The sequence below is a fragment of the Chlorocebus sabaeus genome, chromosome 18, assembly GCF_047675955.1.
Source record: "Chlorocebus sabaeus isolate Y175 chromosome 18, mChlSab1.0.hap1, whole genome shotgun sequence".
Classification (NCBI taxonomy): domain Eukaryota; kingdom Metazoa; phylum Chordata; class Mammalia; order Primates; family Cercopithecidae; genus Chlorocebus; species Chlorocebus sabaeus.
Window position 1 is genome coordinate 58,359,124 of NC_132921.1, and position 10,869 is coordinate 58,369,992.

Sequence of the window (10,869 nt, forward strand, 5' to 3'; positions counted from 1 at the left end):
GTGCTCTCTCCCAATGGACATGTTGGGCATAAGGTCCCAAACACAAGCCAGGGGAGCCATCCCACAAGTGAATGTAGAGGGAGATGAGGGGGTATTCAGGAGTGAGGTCTGGGCTGGGACATGCCCTGGGTATTGGCAGTGGACACATAGTGATGGAAACCAAGAACTGAGATGTGCTTCCTCAGAAAGGGGATGTAGAATGTGAGGAAAGGGGGAGTGCGAATAGAGCCCTTAGGAAGATGAGCATTCAGGCGTAGAGAAGACAAAGAGAAACCAGGGAAGAAAGGTAGAAGGAAGCATCCAAGAGCTAGCAGAACAAGGGCAGAATGGTGTCGTGAGAGCCAAGAAAAGGAGAGAAGACAAGAGTGAGCAATAATGACCAACGATAGGAATCGGGGATGGCTCGGGCAGTTGGCAGCCTGGAGAGCACTTCTACCCACTTCTGAAGAGTAGTTTTGAGATGAAAGCCTAATTGTAGTGGGTTGAGAAATGAATAGAAGTTGAGGAAAACCTATTCCCCACTCTCAAGGAGAGAAGAGCTTGGTGGCAGCCACGGATAATTAAACAGGCAATGACAAAAGGCATGGTCTTTGACTTAGATTCATGAATGTGTCCCCAAAAGGTCCAAAAAAATCATGGACCAAACTACATGTGCCTCATTTGTGAATTAATCTGGGAAGAGATGCATAGCTTTCATAAAATCCAATTGCCTAACATGAGGAAACAAGAAAACAGGCTACTAAATAGAGACAGTTCAGAATCCTAAGCCCTCAGAAAGAACAAGTTTATAGTTAAAGTCCTAGGTCATGGCAGCCAAGTAGGGTAGGAAAAGAACTGAATCCAGAAAGTCAACTACATTAGTCCATTTTCGCCCTGCTATAAAGAACTTTCCTGAGACTGGGTAGCTTATGAAGGAAAGAGGTTTAATTGACTTACAGTTTTGCATGACTGGGGAAGCCTCAGGAAACTTAACAATCATGGCAGAAGGGGAATCAGTCACGTTCTTCACAAGGCAGTAGGAGAGAGAAGTGCAAAGGATGAACTTCCAAACACTTATAAAACCATCGGATCTCTTGAGAACTCACTCACTATTATGAGAACAGCACAGGGGAAACCGACGCCATGATCCAATTACCTGCCTCCCTAGACATGTAGTGATTACAGGTCCCTACTTTGACTCGTGGATATTATGATTCAAGATGAGATTTGGGTGGGGACACAGAGCCAAACCATATTAACAACTCTCCCAGAGGTGTTTCCCTAATTGATACCATTGATACCTGGGGGGCACTTGAGGGGTCAGGTGAGGAAGTCTTGGTAAAAGAATAGGAGAAACTAAAGCAATGAGAGAGACGGAAAGCCAGAGCAGTCATCCATGAATTTCACAAATATCTGATAAGTGCCTGCATGTCCTAGGCAGGGTGCAAGACCTTGGATACATCCTTCACAGAACTTACATTCTAAGAGCTTTTGTGTTTAAAATATGAGATGCTGAAACTTGAGGTTTCACAGGTGAAAACAGCTCTTTCACTACATCAAGTTAGATTTGCTCAATTATTTCATTCTTAAATCACCGTGTTCCCCTTTGGAGGGGGGAAAAAAAAAGAAAGAAAGAAAAACCATGCATGGTGATTAACCCACCAAGTTGCTAGTTCAATCTCCCGTGCTCTCCTTTGAGTCATGAGGGTGCAAGGAAAAAAGAGGATGACAATAAAAAGAGAGAGAAAATTAATATGTTAAAACTTTACATTTCAACATTGAGCTGACATTGCAGCAAGGCTCCTTCCAGCTTCTTTGTCTGGCCATGTCAAGAAGTGACCATGATTTATGGTGCCACCTCCGTAATTTCAATGCTCTTGATCTCCCACTGGAAGCAGTGACAAGTAAGGTTAACTGCTGTGTAAAGAGACAGTATGAGTAATGTTTCATGCACAGAGCTGGCACTGATCTGCAGTGTGGCGGTGAGGTGCGGGGAGGAAGCAGGGATGTCAGCCATTGGTTAAATCCCTTTCGAATGGCAACCTCCAAAATGCCCTAACACCTTGTGGAACAGTCAGGACTTATGTGGAAAAATACCCTGAATTGTGTTAGGATCTTTTGCCTTATCCTTGTTCCCTTACAAACATGAAACAGCCAACTTGACTGATAATTGCATTCTGTATTGTTAGTAATGGCTAACACTAAGTGTCCATGCCATGTGCCAGGCCCTGTCTACTTGGCTTATAGTCATTGCTCCAGTTATTCCTCCTCTTATCAGCCCCCATGGTCATCCCCATTTACAGATGAGAAGAATGAGGCTCAGAAGGTTAAACAGCTCACCCAAGAGTGTGAAGCCACGCCAGGATTTGAGCCCAGATCATCTGACTGCAGGAGCCTGCTATACTAGTCCATTCTTGTTTATTTAATCCCATTTATTTATTTTTACATGTATTTTTTTTTTCTTTAGCCAGCACACATACATTTCTTCTTTTTCTTTTTTTTTTCTTTTTTTTTTTTTTTTTTGAGATGGAGTTTCACTCTTGTCACCCAGGCTGCAGTGCAATGGCACAATCTTGACTCACTGCAACCTCCACCTCCTCCTGGGTTCAAGAGATTCTCCTGCTCAGCCTCCCAAGTAGCTGGGATTACAGGCACCCACCACCATGCCTAGCTAAATTTTTTGGGTTTTTTTTTTTGTATTTTTAGTAGAGACAGGGTTTCACCATGTTGACAGGCTGGTCTCCAACTTCTGGCCTCAAGTGATCCAGCCCCCTCAGCCTCCCAAAGCGCTGGGATAACAGGCGTGAGCCACCATGCCCAGCCTGCTTACATATATTTCTAAAGAATTGCTTGCTCTGCTACTAATGAGTAGACTGGGGTATGTGTCACTGTAGAAAATCATTCATTTACCTTCCAAAGCCACAGTTTGCCTTGGTAAACAGGGTCTAGATCAAAAATTGTTGTATATGCAAATATTCTATGAAGGCTAATTACTTTTTCATATACTTCTGTCTCATGTCTCCTAAATAAAGGAAAAAGAAAGGAGAAACTAATATCAACTGAACAACTACTTCATTCTAAACATTGTTTCAGGTGCAAAAAACCTCACAATAACCCCACCAGGTAGATATCTTTATCCCCGTTTTATAAATTGGGAAATAGAGGCTCATGAAAGTCAAAGACATTTTCCAGGTATAACTGTGAGAGATAGAAGTGGGCTCAAGGGCCTCAGGGATTCCTCACCAGGACTGACATGTATTCTGGATCTCTTAGTCACTTTCAGTGTCTCATACTCTATTTCACCTACAGGTGAGCAGAAATTAAGGGAAAGGAGAAAGAAAAGAAGAGAAGAAATTAAGGAGCAGTGTGAGAGTTGACTTCAGAGATTGGATATCCCTGAAACACTGAAGAAATGGTTTCTCTGCTTTCCAAATTTCCTCAAAATCTGTCCTAGGTCTTATCAGGAAATGTTTGTTTGTTTGTTTGGTTTGGTTGTTTGTTTTCGGCAGGGTTTTGCTCTGTCACCCAGGCTGGAGTGTAGGGCCACGATCACAGTTCACGACAGCCTCAACCTCCTGAGCTCAATCGATCCTCCTGCCTCAGCCTCCTGAGTAGCTGGGACTACAGGGGCACACCCCTATTCCTGGCTCTTATCAGAGACTTTGGATTACAGTTGCCCAGACAACAACCTTGAGATGCTACACTCAGAGTACTTGCCTGGCAAAAAGCCAAACTGCCTCCATCTCCCGACATATGCACAGTATCTGTGTGAGGTTTTCTTTCCAAAGCACCTGAGACCGAGGTCAAGGCTATGCTGCTATTGGGATTTGGTCCCGCACAGTAACTCAGCTGACAGTGACTGGGTTCCTAGAGAAGGAGCTAGGGGCCTATCCGCCTCTCTTCACACAAATGTCATCTCAGTCTTATCTTCTCAACTCTTTCACTGCACTGAAGAGTTCTTGAAAGCCAGTTCAAATCTCACTTCAAACTTTTTTTCTCTTAGAGAACTAAAAATGCTGTTGTTTTTGTCTAATGGAAGTACTGTGCTGTGACTGGATCTGTAACAACGGCGTGTCAAAATGCCAAAAAAGTGTGTCAAAAATAACATTTAAAAAAACTCAAGGGAGACATGTTATAGTCCTAAATGAGCATTTTTATTTCTCTGTGTTGAAATGTGTTCGTTTCCTCTCCAGGGTCTTAATAAACCTCAAAGAAACACACAACACTTAATGAACACAATTTCAGGGCCAATTCAGCTCTTGATATCCCATTACTGTCAAAACATCTCTCACTTGTATTTGTGAGTTCTCCTCTTCCAAGTCTTTCTATTCAATTTTTCTTCACTGGATGCTTATTTTCCCTAAATCCTGAACCTCTGAAGTATATGCATATTGCCATGAAGTTAATCAACTAAAAAGAATTAATTTCAATTTATTTTCTTTGTCATTTTTGAGGAAACATCATCAACTATTTCCTGACACATTAGAGATAAAAGTCAAATTCATGGCAATCCCATGTTGCCAAGGGTTTGTGTATTTAATTTAATGGGCTTTCAAATAATATTCAATAGAGTTCATAGGCAGTATGCTCGCCTCCCATGATTTGGCTGAGAAATGATAAGAATATCTAAATTTTAGAGCCTGTTCAGCTAAATTCAAAGTATCACAGTGTTGGCTGGGTGCGGTGGCTCACATCTGTAATTTCAACACTTTGGGAGGCCAAGGTGGGCTGATCACTTGAGGTCAGGAATTCGAGACCAGTCTGGCCAACATGGCCAAACCTGGTCCCTACTAAAAATACAAAAATTAGCCAGGCATGTTGGGGCGTGCCTGTAATCCCAGTTACTCAGGAGGCTGAGGCAGGAGAATCGCTTGAACCCAGGGGGTGAAGGTTGCAATGAGCTGAGATCTCGCCACTGCACTCTAGCCTGGGTGCAGAGTGAGACTCTGTCTCAAAAAAAAAAAAAAAAAAAGTATCATGGTGTCTCTTTGCATAACTTGTAGAGGAAATATTTATTTCTATCAAGATCCATGGTGAAGATTTGATCTAATGCCAGGAAGCTCCTTGAATTTCCTGGTTCTATCACCTCATCCACTGCTTGTTGTCTACTTTGCTTTCTCATTGCAGAGGCAAACACATGACCCAGGCAGAAAAGTCAAAATCAGGATGTCTCCATTTCCTGAGCAAAGCAATTAAAAAGCAGGTGGACCTGTGGCATAGCAGAGCCATAGTTTGTTTTTTTTTAAGAATTATTTTAGGCCAGGTGCAGTGGCTCACGCCTATAATCCCAGAACTTTGAGAGGCCGAGGTGGGCGGATTGCTTGAGCTTAGGAGTTCCAGACCAGCCTGGCTCTACTCTGACTCAAAAGAAAAAAAGATTATTTTCATAGTAGGAGAAAAAAGATGTAAGGTCTCTTCTTAGTTCAAAAAGAATGAAGAACGAGGTAAGCGTAAGCCTGGCACAGCTGGTGGCCATTTTGTTGGGATGTGAAGAATGACTTTCTAAGCATGAAGTTAACAAAGGTAACCAACAGCCAAAAAACAAAGAACAATCTTGATAATAGTGTTTGAACTCATAGATGCAGCTCTACCCAAAGTCAGATCCACCCTCTTAGATTTCCAAGTTACATGAGCCAATTCATTTCCTTTTGTGTCCATGTTAGTTGAATTTTGCTTCTCAGCCTTCCTGAATAACATACCTGATTCTTCCCATAGGTACCCAGAAAGAGTGTTTCATAAGCTAGAAGGCACAGTGATTCCACGTGGGTGGGTTTTGTACTTTCCTGTTGCTATAACTGAATCATGCAAAGATGCAAGGTGCTTTTATGCAGATGGTTTTCCCACAGAAATGGACTAAGATTGAAGATCTGCCCACCTCTCAGCCCTTTCTGGTTTTTTTATTTTTATTTTTTTATTTTTTATCTTCTTCATCTCTTCAATAATAACTTTTTACTGCAGAAGACCACTGATTACCATCCCCATGCTACATTTGCTAGGTGTTCTGATACAACTATGATGGGGTAGCAAACACGTACAATCTATACTACGAGGCAGTCACAATAAGGATTAGAGTCTTTGAAATATCCATACAATTGGGATTATTCAAAACATACTAAGAAACCCATTGATATTAATGGATCAAGAGCAAAAATCCATACAATTGTCTCCATAAATGTTGTAAAGGCATTTCAGGCTGGGTGCGGTTGCTTACTCCTGTAATCACAGCACTTTGGGAGGCTGAGGTGGGAGGATCACAAGGTCAGGAGTTCAAGACAAGCCTGGCCAACATGGTGAAACCCCATCTCTACTAAAAATACAAAAAATTAGTTGGACATGGTGGTGGGCACCTGTAATCCCAGCTACTCAGGTAGTTGAGGCAGGAGAATCACTTGAACCCAGGAGGCAGAGGTTGCAGTGAGCCGAGATCACACCACTATACTGCAGCCTGGGCAACAGAGTGAGAATCCATCTCAAAAAAAAAAAAAAAAAAAAAAAAGGCTTTTGAAAATTTCAATATTTACTTTTAATTTTTTTATCTTAACAAAATAGGAAAAGATGGGTAAACTTCCTTAGCATAATAAAATACATCTGTCTCAATCTCCCATCATGCTTACTGAGAAAAAACTATACATATTCTCAAAAGATGAGAAACAAAACAAAGATGCCCACTTTATCAACTACTATATAACACTATAATGGGGATATGAGCCAATATAACAAAACAAGAAAAAGAAATGAGGCATAAAAAAAAGAAAAGAGGCTGGGCACAGTGGCTCACACGTGTAATCCCAGCACTTTGGGAGGCTAAGTTGGGCAGATCGCTTGAGCTCAGGAGCTGGAGACCACCATGGGCAATATGGCAAAACCCCATCTCTATAAAAACTATGAAAAAATTAGCCAGGCAAGATGGTGCACCCCTGTAGTTCCAGCTACTCAAGAGGCTGAGGTGGGAGGAACACTTGAGCCTGGGAGGCAGAGGCTGCAGTGAGCAGAGATCATGCCACTGCACTCCAGCCTGGGTGACGCAATGAGACCCTATCTCAAAAAAAAAAAAAAGAGAGAGAGAGAAAGAAAAGAGGTAAAATTAGCATCATTTAAAATAATGTAATACTCTCTCAAGAAAATCCAAGTCAACTGTTTTAATAACGCAAAGCTATTGCTGAAACTAAGAACGAGCATAAGTGTGATCAGAAACAAAATTGTTACATAAAATTAATAGCCACCACATATTTACTGTTCAGGCAACTACCGGTTGTATTGTAAAATGGAAGAAAAAGACTTGATTTGAAATAGCAAAAAAAAAAAAAAAAAAAAAAAAAAGCTGAAGGGGATAATATATCTAGGAATGAACTTAGCCAGAAGTATGAAAAATCCACATGAAGTAAATTTTTAAATGCTACTAAGGGGCAAATAGTAAGTAAATAAATGGAAAGACAACCATTCTCTGAAACAAGGAAAATCAAATTATAAAGACATCATCTCTCCCCAAATTAATCAGAGAATTTAACACAACTCTAGTGAGCCGAGCATAGTGGCTCACACCTGTAATCCTAACATTTTGTGAGGCTGAGGCAGGCGAATCACTTAAAGTCAGGAGTTCGAAACCAGCCTGGCCAATATGGTGAAACCCCACCTCTACTAAAAATACCAAAAAAATTAGCCAGGCATCGTGGTGGGCACCCGTAATCTCTGCTCCTTGGGAGGCTGAGGCAGGAGAATTGCTTGAACCTGGGAGGTGGAGGTTGCAATGAGCCGAGATGGCACCACTGCACTCCAGCCTGGGCGACAGATGAGACTGTCTCAAAAAAAAAAAAAAAAAAAAAAAAACTCTAGTGAAATCACATATAATTAAGAAAAAAACACAGGCAAAGCCATTCTAATGTTCCTATGGCGAAAAAAAAAAGTGGTCAAGACTGTTCAGGAAAATGTAAAGAATTTATCTGAAAGGAAAAGCAAAAAAAAGAGTAATAATGAAAAAGAGCAATGCTGGGTATTGACATCTGTTATAAAGCTAGAATAATTTTAAAGTACACCACCATTCATAAAAAAAATACCAATAGAACAAAACAGAAAAATTGAGAAATAGACCCAAATACACAATATAAATTTAATATATGGGTTTTTTGTTTGTTTGTTTTGTTTTTTAAGATGGAATTTCACTCTGTCACCTAGGCTAGGGTGCAGTGGCACAGTCTCAGCTCACTGTAACCTCTGCCTCCCAGGTTCAAGCAATTTTTGTGCCTCAGCCTCTCAAGTGACTGCAATTACAGACATGTGCCACCACACCTGGCTAATTTTTGTATTTTTAGTAGAGACTGAGTTTCACCATGTTGACCAGGCTGGTCTCAAACTCCTGACCTCAAGTGATCTGCCTGCCTCAGCCTCCCAAAGTGCTGGGATTACAGGTGCGAGCCACCAGGCCTAATTTAATATATGTTAATGCTGGCATTTTAAAATAACAGGGGAAAAGTAGTTTACACAATAAATAATACAGGTTAGCTATGTGAAAAAAAATATTCAGTTGTATCCCTATCTCACGCTTTACACAAAAACAAATTTTAGATTGAGCAAAAATCTAACTGTAAAATATAAACCCATAAAAATACCACAGGAAAGTAGAAAAATATATTTAAACCCTCCAAGTGGGAAAAGACATACTGTGTATGTGACAAAACTCAGAACCCTGAAAATAAAAACTGTGAAAGATGGAACCATACATATAAAATATTTCTGAATGGCAAAAACACACAAATCAACAAACAACATAAACAATTGAAAAGATAATCTAGGCCAAAAACACACACTTGCAGATGATATCACAACCAAAGAGCTAAAATTTCCTCACTATGTAAAGAATGTCCTACAAATTAATAAAAAAAAAAATAAACAACGCAAAAGAACACAGCCTGCTCAGGAAAGGAAATAATTAAGTGACTTCCAAAAAAATGCTCGGCTTCACTCAAAATAAAAGTAATTAAAATTATAATGAAATAACACTTTAGCCTTCTAAACTGGCAAACTTCAATACATTTGATAATATACTTTGTAGATGGGAGTATGAAAAAACAGGCTCTCTATTCTCATATCACTGATAGAAAAATAAACTGACATAATCTCTATAAATTTTGTAATATATATCAAAATGTTAGATGTTTGTATCTTTTAACTCATCAATTCCATTCCTAAGATCTTATCCTGTGGAAGTAAGATTCACATAGCATGACTGAGTACAGCATTGTTTATTGCAGGAAAAAATTAGGAAGAACTAAGTGTCCATCCATAGGAGATATACACTCAAAGAGTACACAGCCATTAAAAAGAAAAATGCTAGTCCCAGCTACTCAGGAGGCTGAGTCAGGAGCATCACTTGCACCCAGGAGTTGGGGGCTGTAGTGTACTATGATCATGCCTTTGAATAGTTACTGCACTCCATCCAGCCTGGGTGACATAAAAATAATAAATAATAAAGCATGTCTTTATGTTGTGACACAGAATGATCTGCCAGATACGTGTGCTCATAATGCAAAGGATTTCTCTGAAAGGAAAAGCAAGAAACTGAAGCTGGACTCTTGGTGGCTGGAAGGTAGAGTGGCAAGGCTTGGTTTCACTGTATAACCTTAGGTATCTTTTGAATTTGTGTTTTATATATGTTTGTATTACTTATTGAAAATAATTAGGGAGCTTCCTGAGAGCTTAACACATGGAGGTTCCTGGAGAGTGGCCCAGTCAGGAGGGCTTGGAAGCTCCCAGCACCTTCCCCACTACCTTGCCCTACGTATCTCTTCATCTGTATCCTTTGCAATATCCTTTATAATAAACAAGTAAACTTAAGTTTCAAAGATCAGATTTAGGACATGTTCAGGTACTTGCCTCCAGCCACACAAGTAGTTCACATCAGTGCCACACTGCCTCGCGAAATCCTAGAGATGATCGGCAAGTACATGATGGACCCAGTCCACATCTTGGTGGATTGACTCTGGAAGGCATCAAACAGCTTTTTGTGGTAGTGGAAAGAGAAGAGTGGAAATTCAACATCCTGTGTGATCTCTACAAAATGCTAACCATCATTCAAGTGGTCATCTTCTGTAATACCAAAAGGAAAACTGACTGACTGGTGGAGAAAATGAGAGACGTCGCTCTCACCATGTCCTCGATGCACAGAGACACACCTCAGAAAGGGCCACAGTCTGTCATGAAGGAGTTCCCATCCAGCGCCAGCACAGGGCTCATTTCTACAGATGTCTGGGCCGGGAGGTCAGATGTCCCTCAGGTGTCCCTCATCATTAACTATGACCTGCCCAAAAACAGAATTGTACTCGCACAGAATTGGGAGATCAGGTCGATATGGCTGGAAGGGTGCGGCCATTAACTTTGTCAAGAATGACCGACATCCGCATCCCGAGAGACATTGAACAGTACTATTCCACTCAGATAGAAGCAATGTCTATGAACGTCACTGATCTGATCTGAAGAAGCAGTCCCACTACTCTAAAGATGAGTTGGAGACTGTTCATCTATTTTGGGTTCCTGTTTGGAAATATTTAGGAGCAGTTTTTATTTAGTGGGGTTTATGTGGACTATCTTTACATAGCTCTCCCCCAAACACCCCAGGAAAAGCTCTGGGGATCCTGCCATGTCTTCTTATCCATATGTAAATAATGCATTGCTTTAAGCCTTTTTCACTAAACATTTAAAACTTTTCCCATAAAAATATAGTAATTAGAATTATTCAAATTACTAAATTATTTTTAAATAACAAAAATAGAATATCTATACCTCAATGCAGGGAGATTGTTTCTAAGACTCCATTTTAAGAAAATAAACCAAAATACAGAAAGTACATACATATTCACCACAATGGTTTTTAGTTGTTTTTCTTTTGTTTTAATA

At 40.4% G+C, this 10,869-nt stretch overlaps 1 pseudogene; it reads left to right on the forward strand.

Moving 5' to 3' along the window:
• LOC119618606 (eukaryotic initiation factor 4A-III-like) overlaps nt 1–10,449 on the forward strand; it is a 37,648-nt pseudogene extending 27,199 nt beyond the window's left edge.
• The last annotated feature ends 420 nt before the right edge of the window (nt 10,450–10,869 follow it).